The sequence below is a fragment of the Corapipo altera genome, unplaced genomic scaffold (genome assembly GCF_003945725.1).
Source record: "Corapipo altera isolate COAL_440 unplaced genomic scaffold, ASM394572v1 67, whole genome shotgun sequence".
NCBI lineage: Eukaryota > Metazoa > Chordata > Aves > Passeriformes > Pipridae > Corapipo > Corapipo altera.
In genome coordinates this window covers 1,637,452-1,655,061 of record NW_020884906.1, presented here as the reverse complement: position 1 = coordinate 1,655,061, position 17,610 = coordinate 1,637,452, and the positions used below count along the sequence as shown (strand labels likewise).

Sequence of the window (17,610 nt, the reverse complement as noted above, 5' to 3'; positions counted from 1 at the left end):
TGATACTTCTTGCAATCTATCATTTTTCAAATATTTTTCTTAACAAGTACAACTTTTTCAGGCATGCCAGAATCAGCCTCATTATATGAATCCTATTTATGGATCCTATTTAGAGCATTTGCAGGGAGGGAATTAAATGGGCTATTTCTTATTTCTGCAGATACTGTATCTGGTCCCATGTGAGAAGGGAGGGTAAGAATTGGTTGGTATTTCCAGGAAATTATAATAGTTACTTCCTTCCTTTTTTTTCCTTCCTTTTTTTCCTTCCTTTTTCCCTTGCTTTTTTCCCCTTATTTCTTCCTTTCTGGAAAAAAAAAAAAAACACATTAATGTGGGAATAAAAGCCAAGGCCTCATTATCAACACCAAAAGAACTTAAGATTGTGCAGCAGTGTTTTATTTCAGCGCTTTTCTTTGTATAAAGGCCAACGAATGATGTGTAAAGGTGATGGTTTGATCTGAAGGATGTTGGCACAAGCTGACCCACAGTCTCTTTCTGATGGGCTGCCCTGTGGTTGGTGCAGGGGGCACAAGTGCTGTGGGCAGCGTGGCCTGTCAGGCCCCACCTCATCTGTCAGCTCAGTGGGTTTTAAAGCATCTTGGGGGAAGGGAGGAACATTAACACAACTCAGGGCTTTTGGAAAGGGTTTTTGTTGAACTCCTCAGTTGAATGATGGCCAGTGAGCTGCTGGGTTGGCAGAATCCATGTGATCCTTGGCTTTTAGAGCTGGCTGCTGAAATTTGAATAGTCTTGCAAACGTAAAAGAAATGAGTTCCTCAAAAGCTTCCAGCACTATTGCAGCATTGAATGAGAAAAACAGTGGAAGTTGTTGCAGGCAATGCAGTTTAAATGAAGTGTATGTGTTCAAACATGCATGAAGAGCTATGCAAATGAACTTTAGATTAATTGGTATTTAGCAATGGGGGGAGTTTGGCATCTTTTTATCCAAACGGTGCCCATCTTGTTGGCCCAAAGTGCTCTGACACACAGTGTCTCAGTGACTTGCCTTTAAAGTTTCTGCTCAGGTGGTTGGGTCAGCCATCAAAACAGGCTCATGGGGAGATCAAAAGGGAGGGCGGGTTCTCAAAAGAGAGAGAAAAATTAGAAGGGCAGTTTGCAATTTCACATTAATTTTCCTTGTTGGACAACCAGGGAAAGTGGGTAGAAGGTGGTTGGGTGGAAGGGTTGAGTGATGTTGAAATGTGCAGAAACAAAGCTCCTTTGGGGCTGCCTGCCAGCTCTGGGGCGAATGGTTCAGCCTCTGAACAGTACATTTGGCACTACCTCCTGGTTTTATCTAGAGGTGGGGGGGGGCAAGGAAGGAGATTTTGGAGTTTTTTCCTTTGTTTTGCTTGAGGAATGGAATTTGAAAGAATATCCTCAATAGGACTACTTTCTGCTCCACCTCAGGGATCTTTTAGACCTGATCTGATCAAAACCTTATCTCTGATCTATCTTTGCCTTGGGCAAACATCCTTGTGGGTATTCTGTTCAGGTAGCTCTTTACCTCACTGGCCTTGGACAATGAGTGGGAGAACAGTAGGATTTTCATCTCTGTCAATGACAGCAGTAGCAAGTTGCAGGAATCCCAGGAAAACCCAGCCTGGAGAGGGAGTGGGTCTTCATCAGCTCAGCAGGACCTCAGTGTGGCTGTGACTTGTGGCTTTACTGAGTGTGTTGTTCTTCACTCACCAGAACCTTCTCAGGCTGATTGATTTTGTCAGAATTTACTTTAAAAGAAAGGAATTTTTATCAGTGGTTGTGAAACCCAAGGCAAACATGTCATTGAAAATAAACTTACAATGGTTTGATCAAGATCCTATGATTTGAGGTTTTCAGACATTTAAATGTGTTCAATTGCTGTGAAGCTGGAGGCACAGGTGGGAAGAACTCATAATTAAAGTTGCATTGCAATGAGCCAGGGTCAGAACTTCACAGAGCCTTGCTGATGGCATTTTCTCATTTCAGACTTGTAGTAATGTGCTTTTAATATTTTTTTGGAGTTTCAATCTGGTCAAAGTCTGTTGCTATTTTACCCAAACCTCTTTTATAAGGGTAGGTTTCTCTCATACCTCACTTGGAGTCTTGTTGGTGGTTTTCAACCTCTTCCAATTTGCAAACAACCTAAGAAAAACACCACTAAAGTTGCAGAGCTCTATATTTTGAATGCAAAGCCATCTTGACCACAGGCTTGCTTTTCTTAGCTACCTTTTTACAGCTCATTTAAAAAGTACTCAGCAAAGCTGGAGGTCTGGTGACCCAGTGGCTTGATGCCATGGGGACCTGTTTCTGGTTCCTGGCTCTCCTGTAGTGTGAATACAGAGTGTACAATTCAGGTTTTAAAGAAATTTTGTTCAATAAAACTGTATCCTCAGCATCAGTGCAGACTCTGTCTACTGCAGTGGATTTTCTTCCTTCTGACTGGAGTAGGGGTTGGATTTATTTGGATATTGTGGTGTTCTCTGACACCTATTTGGTTTTGTTGGAGTGGTATTTTTGTGACACCGTGGTGCTGTGAGAGTTGTAAATAATTCTGTTACTCAAGTAGGCTTTTTAATTTGGTTGGAAAAATTGCTCTCCAGTGAAACTCAGCCTGAAAGTTAACATGTTCATTAGTCACTGCAGCGGGCCTACAGTAGTACGACTTGTGGATTATTTTACAATATGTACTTTTCTGGTTGCTTGCACAAACGTAATACAAAAGTTGCTTTTATATTAATCTTTAAAGTCGCAGCCTTGAATGCTTATAATTCCGGCATCCTGAATATTAACCAACAAAGGAAGCGTGGTTTTGTGTTCAAAGCCAGGAGGAGGAGACAGGAGGTCTGTGCTGTATTCCCAGCTCTCCGGTAATCTTGCTCTGGGATCTGGGGCGTGCTGTTTGCTGTGCCTCAGTTACCTCAGCTGTGGGGCAGGGAGACCTTCAGGGCCATGGACAGGCCCAGTTGTGCGACGACTTTAATGGTCTGTGGGATCTGCTGGTGGAAAAACGTGACATTGTGTTCAGAGTGCAGGAATCCATGCGTTTAGATGTTACCCCACCAGTTAAAAATGGCATTTCTTCCACTTGTGGCCAGGGCTGGCACCTGCCGTGAACACCCTCATCTTTGGTATTATTTTACCCCCGTCTTGCATATTTTGCACACAAAGGCTCGGGGAGATGAGTTTCAGAATCAGTACAACCACAGGTGATGATTTATCCTTGAATTCCACAGGTTCTTCTCGGGTATCCCAGTGTGTGAGGGTACCCGCACAGCCTGGCACAGCGGTGTCACAGATGGCCCCTCATTAACTCTGAGTTTCCCTGGTTCCTTTGCTTTTGCCAGGTTTGAGTTAGACGAAGGCTTGATGTTACTTCAGAGCCCGTCCTTTTGATGGCTGGAACCGATAATAGCCTGTGTCATCTGCCCTTTAGATGGAAGGGTTATGCCTCGTCCTTTATTCCTCGTCTCTCCCGACAAAACCCGTCCCACAATGCGGCCGAGCCGCTCGCAGGTGTTCCCGCCGCTCTGCCCTCTCACATGCACCACAAATTAGTAACAGAAGCTAATGGCCCAGCATGCGGCCATCAAAGGGCTGACAATTCCAGCCTTTCCAAAGGGCCCTTTATGTCAGAGCCCCCCACGAGACCTGTCCGGCTGAAAAGCCCGTTTGTGTGTCGGTGTGTGCGGCCGGTGGGGCGGCCGGGCCGGCTGCGGGCCCCACGCTGCGCCCCTGACTGTTGCTGCTGGCAACAGATAAAAATCGCTGTTCGCCACAGCGGGGCCCGCAGCACATCAATCATCCGCCCAGATAAAGGCCTCGGGCCTTTGGCCCCATCCTTCGGTTGTTCCTAAATAATTTCCAGTGGCTGAGCATGCTATGGTGTAGGCTGGGTAATTCAGTCCAGAAAACTTCATTTCACTAAAAATCCTTTGATTCTTCTTCTTCTTCTTCCTTTTTTTTTTTTTTTAAAAGACTGTTTTTGTTCAAATAGATGTTTGTTTCGAAAGGGGGAATTTAACTGATGAAAGGGATGCCGTGGAAGTTCAGAGTGAGAATAATAAATAAAAACTGTGTGGTTAAATGTAAAGTACAACCGAGCGGCGGCAAAAAGAATTAGCGTTTACCAGGAGTAACAAAGCACCTTCCACACTTTAGGAGATGCCTTTCGGCTTTGGCATCGTTCAGCTTCTTGAATTTATATATATTTAAATAGAGATTAATCTTTATATATGGATAACATCATTTCCACCACACCTTTATTAAAGAGATTTATAGCCGGGTATCAAATTACACTTTTAATACAGCCTAGTTGATTTTTTGGTAGCAGCAAATCATATTTGTAACTCCGAATAACTAAACAAATTTGACAGTAGCAAATTTTCTCCTTGACACAGCTAATTCTTCATCCTGTCCTAATGTTCTGCTGTAAAGCCATAAGAAATTGTGATGCTTAGAGCCTGACAGTCATAGGTTTTGTTCTTGCCACTTAGCAATCCTTCAAAGAAGAAACCATTGCAATTTAAATTGAGGGACATCACAGGCTCCATAGCAGGGAAATGCTCTCTGTAGATAAGCCCTGCTTTGTAATCTTACTGGCTTGTGCTGTAAGGATAGGGTAGGTGGGATATAGTGGAACGCTGAAGGTAAAATCAAGTGTTAGGTCGCAAATAAAATTGCTGTGGAAACCCTAAAAATTAAATCTCAGCCAGCCTGCCCTTCTGCACAAGCATCTTTGCATACTAATTGCATGGGCCTTTGTATTATTGTAGATACTAATTACCAGGAGTTCTCAGTGGGAATTGGACACCTAATTCTCTAATGCTGCTTTTAACTTCCCAGCTTACAAGCCTTGCATCTCAAGGCACCTCCATCCTGCTTCTGTCTTCCAAGTACAGGCTCGATCCAGCACAGGGGCACTGCTGCTGCTCAGTGACAAAGAATCTTGCAAAACTTTGCAGCATAGGCAACGTCTCTTGGTGGGATGTGAATGTGATGATGGACTTCAACAGCATCTGGAAATGTTGGCTGAACAGTGATTCCTCTCTGAGTTTGCTGCAGTCCCTTTCCTTTGGTTTACTTTGCCTTATTACTTGTATGGCTGTGTTTAAGCTAAAAGGGACAACTAAAAAGAGTTAAATTCTCACCTGACTGGTGTTAATGGGAGCTGAGCCTTTCCTTTCACCTGGACAGGAGCCTTTCCTTTCACCCAGAGTGACCTAACGAAGCGCTGAGCTTCTGAGCTATGACTTGTTGCTTTGTGAAACCTGGGCTGCATTTCATAATTCACTGGATTAATGTGATTTATTTGAAGAATTTGAGAAGTTTTCTGTAGAAACAGGAGAGACATTAGCCTAACAAAGTATGCTCATGCTCTATGTCCTTTGTTATCTTCTGAAAATGAAACAGATTTTAAGATTGATCCTGTTGGATTTTGAAATAGGGAACAGTAAAATATTTTTCACCCAGCAAGGTCACTGTAAATGCTGGCATCAGATCTGAATGATGTGCCACTACCCTGTTTCCACTTCTGCTTCTCTTTTTTGAACTCCTATATAATGCTGCCGAAGAAATAATGCAGGGAATGACAGAGAAGGGTAGGCTTAAATAACCCTGAGGGTGCTTATCTTCCTTGGCATTAACTTCATATCCACATTCATTACGTGAATGGGCCAGGGAAACTGTTTCTGTGACAAATTGGAGTGCAGGGTAGGTTGAACAGACTCAGTTCAATTTTGGGTAATGGTGTACAATCATCTCTATGGCGATATGCAGCGCATGGTGTAGTCCCTCATTTAGAGGAGTTTGAATGCATAAAGCCCCATAAGAAACACTGTGATAACTCAGTTTCTTATTTTTAGAAAGAGTTGTAATGTGTACAATTAGCTCCTCCGTTCCCTCCCCTTCCTTTTAATAACACCAGGGAGGAGCTTCCCTCCCTCCCTAATTCTGCCTTGTCAGGGTTGAACTTTCCAGGGAGCTGCAGTTGCAGGGAGGATGGGGGAGCACGTGAGAGCTCCTCAGGCAGGAGATGGACAGGGAGGTTGACACAGGCATTATTATTCCGTGGCAGACAGGATGGCTGCTCTTCCCTCGCACCACTGCCTGCATAAATCAACCAGGAGACAGTTTCCACTGGAGTGGGAAGATGAGTGGAGTCGGGACTTTGCTGTGAGATGCTGGGGAGAGGGGCCTCCAGAATCTTAACTACCACGTCTGAGCCTCGCTGTCCAACGTGGCTGGTGTCCTGCTGGAAGGTTGCTTGTGGGAAATGTGACGGCACTTGTTGATAAACGTTCCTGGTGCTAATTGACCACTGTGTTTGCAGGCAGATGCGCTGACCTAGAGCTTCCCACGTGCTCGTGCAGATCCCTAAGATGGGCTAATTAACTTCTCCGTCTTCATTTCCTTGGCAAAATCCTCTGAACAGAGTTATGCAAAACAAGGGAAGGAAAACATCAGGCTGCAAGGAGGAGGAGACCCGGCCTGCATATAATTTGTGTGTTAAGAAACAGCCAACACTGGGTATCTTCCTTCAATGGGAATACACAAAATTTCCTCTTTAACGGGTATATATGAGAGTACAATAAACAGTAAGGAATGATCAGGAAGTCAAGACATTGTTCTTGCTATCAGTTTTCAGATTTGGATGTCATTTTATGAAATTGAGGCTCTAATTCTTTAGTAGTAATGACATTTTTAAAATTTTACTTGCCCTTAGCAAGCTGACAGCAGTAGTTTTAATCCAGACTTAGCATGGAGTCTTGTTTGGGCCAGATCTAGTGGATGTTACTTCTGGAAATAGTTCCTCTGAAGCTGAACAAATCACTCAGCTGGGCAGGTGGAGGAAATGCTCACCTGGACCCAGGAAGCTGTCATGCCTTGCTATCTGAAGGCATCCTCCACTTGCTCGTTGCAGGCTCTGCATGTCACAGGGCTGGGGGTCACGCCTGAGGTCTGCAGCTGTAAACAGTCATGAGGTGTTGAAAAAATGGCTAATATATAAGATGCATACTCTGTGATACTGGAAAAAAATGTGCTATCCTTGTCCTTTAATAGGATACCATTCCTTGGGGTTCTACACAAACTAGGCTGTGACTTTTGACTAGCATTTTGAGTTATAAGCAGCAGCTAATATGTGTTGGCATAATCTATTACTGACAGACCTGTTGTAGGTGTTGCTCAAAAGTGTGCTCTGACACCCACCCCATATTGATTCTATTTATTTGCCACAGAGGGTGTACTGTGGAAAGGGAGTGCAGGGCCAGCTCCTTCTGGGAGCCCTCTGAAAGCTGCTTCTAGATACCACCAAAACCTAGAACCTTCATCCTGCTTTTTAAGGCTCGTCTGATAGGAACCCTAAAGGCATGACTTTAATCACAGTGACTGCTGCCAGGCAGGGGGGAGCTTTACTTTAATTTTTTTAATTAGATCCAGATCTGCTGGCAGCATTTTCTTCCATTTGTGTTAGATTGAGGCCTGACTTGACCCAAATGGTTCGTAGCTGTCATAATGTCCCAGTGTCACTGCCTTAGCTCAGAAATGTCCGCTGGTTGCTGGATGCTGTGCATTCCCTGCTGATCCCCGTCCTGCTCAGCATTTCCAGTTATTCAGGAGGACCAGAAGATGCTGTTGTACCTGTCATTTTGCAGTAGGGCTGTGCTGATGCTGCAGCCTACCTTCCCAGTCCTTTGAGCATGGTGTTGATCCCACCACCTCGTGTGCTTAAATTATTGCTAGATCGCAGTGTTTTGAAGCCACAGGAATATTGCTTGAAGAACTCCTCTCATAAAACAGCTCATTAATATGTGTGCTATTCAGGGTTTGCCAAAAGTTTTGTGGTCTGCCTTGCCTCCTCCACTCTTCACTCCTCTCTGCCCTGAAAATGTCTGCAGGAAAGCGTGGGCAAAATTCATTCCCCTGTGGCTGTTTCAAACTACACAGTTCGGGCTCATCCTTTGATCCCTCCTCATGACTTTATTTCATTATCCCTTAAGTATAAGGAGGAAAGTTAATGACATCATAAAAACTAGAACTCTATAAAAGATGTTTCTGCTGATTTACTGCCAATGTACTAGCAGCATGTCATATAACTGCCCATTAAAGATGGTGAGTTGCTCTCCTGCCTGCAGCTTTCCTTATCACCAGCCCTTTTATTTATGACCAGATTATAGGGATTGGGTGTTCATGGTAAAACATAAAACTTATTTTTATCATGCATATAATTAACCCTTTAATTATGGAATTAAGTTACATCCATCCTTCTTTTTAATTTAAAACCGTATTATTGAATATTCCTGTTTTTCTTCAAAAAACTTAATGTGTTGCTGAAAGAATGCAGTTCATGGTTCCTGGTTATATCTGTCTCCCTTTCCAAGCATTACCTAAACAATTCTGACCAGTGAAGAGGCCGAGAGGGATAGTAGAGGCTTCCTTACTTTGATAAACAAAACCAATTTTTTTCCTGTTCAAGGAAGTTGAATTTGTTCTATGGAAACCCCGATCTTCTTGCTTGCCTGCTTCTTAAACTCCAGTTCTTTAAACATCCTTCCTGCAGCCCCTTAGGATACACAGTCAGCTTGGTAAGTAATTATTTGAGACCACATTTTCCCAGCACAGAATTCATCACCACTCTCACTGTAATGGGAGATTTGTCTGGTCGTGCAACTTCAGGCTCTTGCTTTGAGCAGCATGATGGGTGTGCTTCTGCAGTGCCCTCCCCATGGGACCCAGTCCCTGCCATTTGCATGGAAAGCTTGTTTTGGCTACCAGTAATAATATGGAATGCCAAACACCCCCTCCCTCCCACCTACAGCTCGAGATGCTTCAAGATAATCTTCATATTCTGAAATTAGGGCTTCTTTTAAAGCATCTCGAGCTGTAGACAGGGTGGGGGAAAGGTTGGGTGTTGTGATGTGATTCACTGCTCCTGAGAACCTTGGCCAGTGAAGTTATTTGTTTAAAATTAATTATGTTCCTTGTGCATCAGGCATCCTGTGTTAATGCAATCAGGATGGTTTGTTTGCTGGGTACTGCCACTGGATCTCAGTCATGGGAATGCACCGTGATCGACTTTATACATTATTAAAAGCTGTTTGTCTTTGTGTCTTTTACGCAGTTAGTTGTTCTGATTTCGTTTTGCTGATCATGAATTGCTGACAAAGAACAGACATTCCTCGAGTGAGAAGCCAGAACAAAGCTCTGCACTCGAACCATCTCTGTTACCCAGGCTTTGTGTTAGTACTGACAAAGTTTTGGGAACGTCTAAAAACAAATGCTCTTTCATAGCTGTTCTGCTGGGGTTTTCCTTGGCTGTAGCAGGAGTTTAGGATTCTCAGGGGCAGTGCTGATGGGCTCTTGTAGGGACATGACAGTGAGAGGGACACTGTGCTGGCTCCATGTTCGTCACTTGTCGCAACTGGGAAAATGTCTCTGGTGGTTCCCGTTGTTTTGAGCTGATTTCCTCCCCCTCCTTCCAGGAAAGAGAGGGAAGCGTGATGTATGATTGCATAAGCTTGTTTTTATTCATGTGAGTGATGAAATAGGAGAAGTTCCAAATGAGGAAGTCATAAAGAAAAATAATAAAGGAAGGAAGCAATGAATTCAACTCCCAGTGCTTTGTTGTGTGGCTGTGATTTATAAAGAGGTATTTATTTATTTCTTACAGAAGGAATTCCATCTCTGTCTGCATAGAGTAAGACAAATAATAATAATAATATTTAAAGTATTTCTTTGTCCATACTGGCCCCTGGCTGCCTATGATCAACTCACATTCATTTTATTTAAGATACAACAGGTATCTCTGAGCTGACAATAGCACCAGTGCTCAAACTGTGGGCAGAAGGCAATAGTTTTGGGTTTGGAATATGCCCTTTTTATGAGGAGTGAAGAACAGCAAGTACCACACCATTCTGAGGAAGAGGTATTGAGCACAAAATACATTCTTAATTACAAAACTGTTTTAGTTGACATGGTGGCTTTAAATGGTGCAGTACAATGCTGTTGCCTTCAAGGCAAACCTTGGCACTGGTGGAATTCTGTAATAGGTGGGTGTTCAGATGGAGTGGAGACTCCCAGGTCCCTGGGTTTCCAGGCCTGAGATTCAGAACCCGTTGAACAGGAAAGGGAAACTTTTTACATGAACCTCTCTTTACATCCTGGTTTTAAGGGTGGTGGTATCTCAGTTCATTGGCTTAATGAGAAGAGGCCTTCTAAATCATAAAGGTTAGATATTCCATGTGTGCGTTGGACCAGGTACTCCAGGAGCTCCCCTCCCCCTTGTCTGGGCTTCCAAAGATCCTGTGCTCTTTGAAAGCGTAATTAATTAATGAGTAATCAGTTCTCAGCTCCAGGGTATCAATTTGAAGGAAAAATTGATTTTCAAACCCAAATGTCTTGGACTATTTATATTCTGAAGCTACTGTGCATGTCAAAGTCCTATTTAGAAAAGTGTCCAACTCCACTCAAGGGCAGGCAGCCTGAGGAATAAATTAATTTTTACCCATCAGAGGATGAGTGTTATAGAGAAGCTTTGAATATAAGTGTGCTAGTGAGAAGGAACCTTGTGATTCTCAGACCTGAATCAAAATTGGCCATGTATTTAAAATCCACATTTCATCGCTGCCAGACATTTACCTAGGATGAACATTAATAGGATGAGAGGGAAAAAAATTAGAGGTTCAACAATAATTTGCAGTTCTCTGTTTATAATGTGAGAAATCATCAATTAATTCCATACCTGGAATAAAACATGCCCTAAGGCCTACCATCTGCCCACATTTAAACTTGAAGATAATAGATTTGGAAGAGAAGTTTGTAATTATTTGCTAGGTGGTTCTGATTAATTTACAAGGAAAATTGCTAATACCGATAGTGTATTACCCTGGGGCCAAGTGGAAATCACAATATTGCGGAGAGGGATAACATGTAAATGATGGCTTGTGTGTTATCTCTTAGCCTGATTGGACAGTCTGATTACTTTTCTTAAGCCACTAATGGATGCATATGAGATTAGAGTGTGCTTTGGACAACACAACTATAATTCTCACCTAACAGGCTGTAGAAAAATAGGACGTAAATATACCCCAGTGGCGTTCTTAGAAATTAAAAATGCTAAAGGCTAGATTATGGAATTATAATAGATTTACACCAGCGTGACTGAGATTGGAATCTTGCCTTGTAGCACTGAAAAATACATTTATGGGGCGACCTATACTAGAAGGAAATTAGTATATAGGGAATGGATGCAAGCAGCCTGCTCTGGCAAGTACCCGTGTGCTTTCAAGATGTGCTGAAAAAGCCACTGCAGAGTCTTGCATTAAATTCAAGTTGAAAAAGACTTTACTGGACTGCAGCCCAGTGAGCATAGAAGAAGATAATTTATTTTGAACTCTAAAATATTCTGGTTTGGCTGCTATTTACTCCCATTGGAGAACACTGTGGACCTTCTGTGCACCATTACAGTTACAGCTGTGCAGCTGCATAGTTAGAGACTGACCTTTAAAAAGAGTGTGAATTGTGTGTTGCCAAGGTACAACTGGCAGAGCAAAAGGCGTGTGTGATGTACACAGTGCTTCAATAACAGCAGGGTAAGGTAAGGCAGAACCCCCCTGTCTCCGTGGCTGCTGGCCACAGCCACTGCCCTCAGCTTTGCTGCTCCTCCAGTTCTCTCCCTCTCCCACGTGGTTTGATTCACTCAGTGGTAGCAAAAGCTTACACAGAGCTCCCTCAGTTTCCTCAGACCAAATAAGTGATGAGCCTTCATCCTCTGACAGCCTGCTGCATTTTGAGAAGGAAGAGGTATCAGTCGTAACAGAGCAAAAAACAGATTGGAACAGGTTCTTGTTTTCCTTTTCTGTTTCCCCATCTTGTGTTTTCTCTCTCATTGTCGAACCTCCCCTTACCTCCTCCCTTCTGCTGGGAGCTCTCCTGGCTGCCACTCATCTTTAAATAGTCGTGATAAGTTGCAGCGCCGGGTTTGTGCCGGTGGATTGTTGCCACACGCCACTGTGAGTTGTCAGGGAGCGTCTGAAGCTGTCAGTCGAGCCGCTCCTTCCCAGTCCTGCTGCTGGGTGAGCCTGGAAGCCTGCCTGGATGCCTCTGCCTTCCCCAGGGATGAGGCTTTGCCCAGGCTGTGTGCTGCTTGTGGGCAGGGATGACTGTGCTGCTGTCAGACCTCGTAGTGACGCTGGCGGGGATCTGGGCAGGAGTTTGCTTCCATGGTCAAGTGCCTGAGCTGGAGGAAAGCTGGAGGAGCAGCAAGAGGAGAGGCCGTGGCAGGTTGCAGCCAGGCTTCATGCCATGGGGTTGTCTGGATTCCTCCTTGCTCTGCTCTCTGCCAGGGCTGCACTGCAGTTGTGGAGTTGGGGAGTTGTGTCTGCCCAGCAGAACTGGGAGGGCAGTGCTGAGAGAGGCCACCACGTCTGTCTCGTTCTGCTTCACCTTTGGCAGTGGGTTTGGTAGTGATTGCCCCTGATTTCATTGTTCAGACGACCACCTATTTACCATCAGTATTGACATAAGCTCTTTGCCACTGTCATGACATCAGGGAAGTTGCAGGCACTTCATTTCCAGCACTTCCTTTTACCATCCAAAAAACTGTTCTGGAGAAACTGGGAAGGGCTCCCTGCCACTTACATTGTCTTGCCTGGATCTGCTAAGTTACACTTCAGCCCTTCATTTTCAGGGAGTTTTATCTGAGCGTAATGTAATTTTTTTTTTTCCTCTGGTTACTTTTTAATTAATATCCTGTAACTGTTTTAAACGTGGGAGGAAAGTGGGTTTTTGATTTTTGTTTTATCGGGTAATTTTAATTATTCACACCATCGACCTCGTTAAGTTAAAACACCGCAGTATTATGTCTGAAATGGTGATCTTTGGAACAAGAGAAAAATTATTCCTAATTTTTTGGAAGCAGAATGGCTAAAGTGCCACCAAGCCACACATCCCTGCTGCAGACAGACAGATGCTGTGTTACCTGTGCTCTGCTGTGTGGTGCTGGGTGTTGCCTGCAGTCTCCCCTCCTCTGCACTGACCCGTGGGGTTAAATACAAATTGACATTAAATTAGTTCCTGCTTCTTCTGCTCGTAGTTTTTCACTTCTGTTCCATATCTCTGAGACTAAACCAAAGAGTTGATAGGCACAAAAGGGGACATTGAAAGCAGTGTGGTGAGTTTGCCATGTGATGATTGATGTCCATCATCCCATGACATCCTGAAATGCTGATCACTAAAAGATCTTTGCCTTAGAAAAACACATTTAGCTTTCAAACTCAGGCATCTTCTTGCAGAAAGCTCCTGCCTTGGTTATGTCTCACAACATCAATAATTGAAATCTTCTAACTGGCAGAATCACAGTCTCCTGCCTGCTGTTGGGAAATTCACATTGTTGCAATATTGCAAATAAAACCAGGAAAATATGGGATGAAGGAGCATTGTTCCAGCAACTTCAGTGTTCCCTCAGTTGTATTTATTTAGACGTTGCCTGTGGATTTGTTTATTTTTATGTTCCTGTTGGTTTTAGTCATTGTGTTGATTGTGGCAAAGTGGAAGGATTGCGTTTGCACTGACTGCTGTGTCCTGTGTTGTTCAGGACTGCTTTGTCCCGTTCAGTTCTGCTGAGCTTCAGCCTCTGGTCATCCCCTCATTTTTCAAACTGGCTGCCAAAGTCATCAGCACCTTTTAACAATTGTTTGTGTGCTTATCATTATAGAAGTATCAGCATCTGCTTTTCTCCTGCCAGTGCAGGTGGGGCACAGATGAGAAGTTAAAATCAGTGTCATCCAGGAACCAAATCACCTCCAGCCCACAGCAGGTCCCGTTCAGAAGCGATCCAGAGCAGTTCTTCCAACCCTGCTGGGGGGACCTGCACCCCCTGAGTGGGCAGCTCGTTTCTGCCAGCAGAGGAGGAGCTGAGGGTGGTGGGCATGGGAGAGGAGTGTGGTGGTGGCAGGGCTGTCCTGCACTCACAACTGGGGGGGCACAGGGTCACAGCCCTGCTCCCCTCTGAGCCACGTGCTCTGTTTTGGAAACGAGCATCTTATTTTAACTGCAGCTCTGTATCAGTAGATAATTATCCCATAGCACAGCTATGCACTCTCACAGTTATCTGTTCTGACTAAGTAGATTAAAATGTTTATTAAAAAGTAATGATGGGAGCTCTTGTCTTCAGTAGCTGGGTTTTGTCTTTTTAAGTAAAATCGAACTGAGAGCTGCAAATTGCCCTTTAGTCGTACAACAGGTCTGCTCTAAAATGCCACTGGCTCCCGTGCCCTGAAATGCTTTATCAACCAGGACAAGAAAATTAGACTTCCAAGCTAATTTGACATTTAAAAATATATATAAACAGGCAAGTGAGTATGTCCAAATCAATCCTGGAAAAATGTTTTGAACTGCAGAACGTTTTTATCCTCGCAGAATGACAGTTAAAACATTGCTGTTAAAGCAGCAAACGGAAATTTCAGTTGCTTGTCAAAACAAGCAGCACTTTCCTTCTGCAGAGCATAAGAGGCTGAACAATAGGCAGCACCTTGCAGAACGGCATCTTCATTATGCAGTCAGGTTTCTAATTCATCCAGGAACACTGTATTATTTCTCCATAACACTTTATAATAAGTGGACATTAAATTAATGCTACATGACAATGGAATTCCTGCAGAGTTATGTACTACCCCGAGACGAGTGCCAAAGGGATTTGGTATGATTAAAAGGAGACAGTGGAAGTGGAAGGAGGAGGGAACTGATGGCTTATTGCAGGCGCCTCAGCTGAGCTGAGGATAACAGGACTGTTGGAGGGCTTCAGGCCTGAGGGAGGGCTAAGAAAATCCACAAGCCCAAACCTGAACTCAAACAGTAAGTGTTAGATTTTCTGGCTCAGGTTCTTGGGAAAATGATTAAGATCCTTTGTTACGTTCTTGCAACTTCAATCATTAAAATCCCTTTGTCTTCAATGTGAGCAGGATGCATGCCTGGGTTTGGTTCCGTGGGTCAGAGCCGTGGGGAGCTGTGGCTGAGGGGGGGGGTTTGGTCCTGTGTGTCATTTGTGGCTCCCCCAGCTGTCCCCGCTGCCCTTCCCATCACTTTGCTCCCACACTCCGGTCTGCAGGGACCTGGCTGGCTCCTTTCCTGAGCTCCTCTGGCACAGCTGGCACGACAGGTGACTCACTGCCCTCTCCAGCCCTTGTCCCACCAGGTTTAATTCCCGTGCTATCCCGGTGTGCCCCATCTCGGCCAGGGCCTGGGCAGGGCGGTGCTCAGCCTCAGCCGCGTGTGATGGGAATGTTGCCTTGGTAGGCTGCAGTGTAGCTCTGATTTTCACACACTTTGAACTGAAAAGGGCAGGAGAGAATCGTAGTTGTCTGATGTCAATAGGGAGATCATGCCAGTTCCTTGGGAGATTTATGATGGGGCTGTGCCACATGCACAAAACCTTCACTGGCAAGAGATATTCTCTCCTCCACTTCCTCCTCTCCAGGGTACTGGCTTGCAGCATTCTCATTAAATGTATTTTTAAGAGGAAATAAAAACCAGGCACGAAGAAGAAAGAGCAGCAGCATTTGTCTTCTTGAACATGCTGGAGTCCCTTGGACTTGATGACTGAAGAGAACACGAGGCAATACTCGTGTTCATCTTTTCCATATAAAGCTGAACTGCAAGTAACGGAGAGTCCTGTATTCCTCCATTCCCAATGGCCATCCCATTGTGCTGCCTCTGAAAATGCCAATTTAATCCAAGTGAGAAGTCAAGAGCAGCATATTCATGGGGGGAAAAGCAAAAGTTGTTTTTCTCAGGAGTGTTTTTGCTAGGCAGTGGCAGTCAATAGGCGTTTTCCGTGTGTGCCACGGAGCCGTAGCAGATAGTTAGCAGAGCAGGCACACAGGCATGCTGGATCACCATCCCTGCAGAGAACAGGAGTAGCAGGCAGTTTCCTTCCTTCATGGCAAACAGCCTGTAAATGAAATCTTCTCTCTGAAGACATAGCAGAGGCCAGATGGGAGAGGAAACCTAACCTGGAGTGTAAAAGCGGCGTCCTGCTGCTGACTTCTTGGAGGACAACAAACAGTCGGAGGCAGCCTTTGACCGGCTCAGTTGGTGGTAGATGCTGAAGAATAATTGGGAAGAAGGCAGCGAGTGCTGCTGTTTCATGTCACAGAGACAGGTTTCAGTCTGAAGCTGGAGCCATTTTCTCACTGGTGCAGTAAGAGCTGTGTATTCCTGTGAGCATCCTTTTCTCTCCTGGGGCTGCAGCAACACCGGCCCCAGGGGAAGCTGCAGGACTCATCTTTTCCTCTAAAGAAAACAAGATTTGAAGAGTTTAGTCCAGGGAACTGCAGCCCTGTTTGTCTAAAGGGATGGTGATTTTTGTTCCCAGATCTGATTTATCCCCAGTCTTTACAAGAGGAAACCATCACTGTGTGTCTGTGCAGCCTGAGCACACGCTGTGGGAGCAGGTGTATAATTGGTTCCCTGTTTTGCTGAGCCGTGACCTTCCAGAAGGAGTCCCTGCATTTGTGCAACATTTAATAACAGTTCTCAAACTCAATCCCAAAATCTCCCTTTGGTTTGAAGTAATCATAAAAATGAGTTTTCTTTAAAAATAAATAAATAAAGCTTGTCCTTGTTAGCAAGTGCTACCTGAGGCTGTCAAATAGCCACACTGACAGGTTGTTCTGTTTCCACAAAGCTGTCTGTATTCAGGAGGGTATAATGTGCAATTCACAGGCTTGGCTGCTGCTTTGCAACTTTCCCTAAAAGATCTGCAGTCTCCTTGTGATAAGATGTTACTAAATCAGTCTATCCTAAGCCCTTTATAAAGTCTTTTCAGGTAACTCATCCTTCTCTCTCCTGTTTGATGCTCTGAAATATATTTTTTTAAACACCCACATTCAGCCGGGAAATACTACAAATAATTCAGATAGCAGAGAGCTCTTTCTACTTGGTGCCTTAAAGTTAACAATGCCTGCCAGTGGTGTGCTCATGGCAAATAAATATCAGGAACAGGGTAGTCTGAAAGGATGTCTCTGAAGAGGAGACAGAGATAGGCAGAGATACAAAGATAAGTTGGAACAAAGAAACGTCACGAGCTAATTATTGTCGGCGCGTTATCAGAGATGAATGGCACGTGCGTCATGTGCAGTTACCTTCCCGTGAACCACAAAGTATAGATTAGTAGCAGACGTATCTGGTAGGTCTTGATGGTCTGTTGGGCTGATCAATAGCATCAGCCCTATCTTCCTTTTCTCTAGATTAAAACAATAGTGGCTTGCAGTTTGGGGTCACCCGAGCTGGTGTGAGGGCAGGGACGGGGCTCTGGGGGGGGGCTTCCAAATACTTCCCATCACAAGTTTGCCTGACTTCTGGAGCAAAGTTATTGCTGGGCAAATAGTAACGGCGAGAAACATAACAAGTGTTGCTTGATAGGGTTTGGATCAGCAGGGGGTTTGTTTTTAACTGCACATTAGTAAATGCAATGTATTGTGAAGGAAAAACTGGCGGTGTTTAATACACACCTACGAGCAGATAGTTGCTGCATAATCCCGTAAAAGGGCAGTGTGAGTGGTTTCCTTAGGAAGCACCTTTGCCTTTCACGCTGAATTACAGTATTTTTGTTCCATGCTGAAGTCTGAGGTG

At 44.4% G+C, this 17,610-nt stretch overlaps 1 protein-coding gene across 19 annotated transcripts in view; it reads left to right on the top strand.

Annotated features, from left to right (window-relative positions):
- The window catches only part of FBRSL1 (fibrosin like 1), a 508,705-nt gene that overhangs the window by 248,107 nt on the left and 242,988 nt on the right, over positions 1-17,610 (top strand). The window lies entirely within an intron of this gene.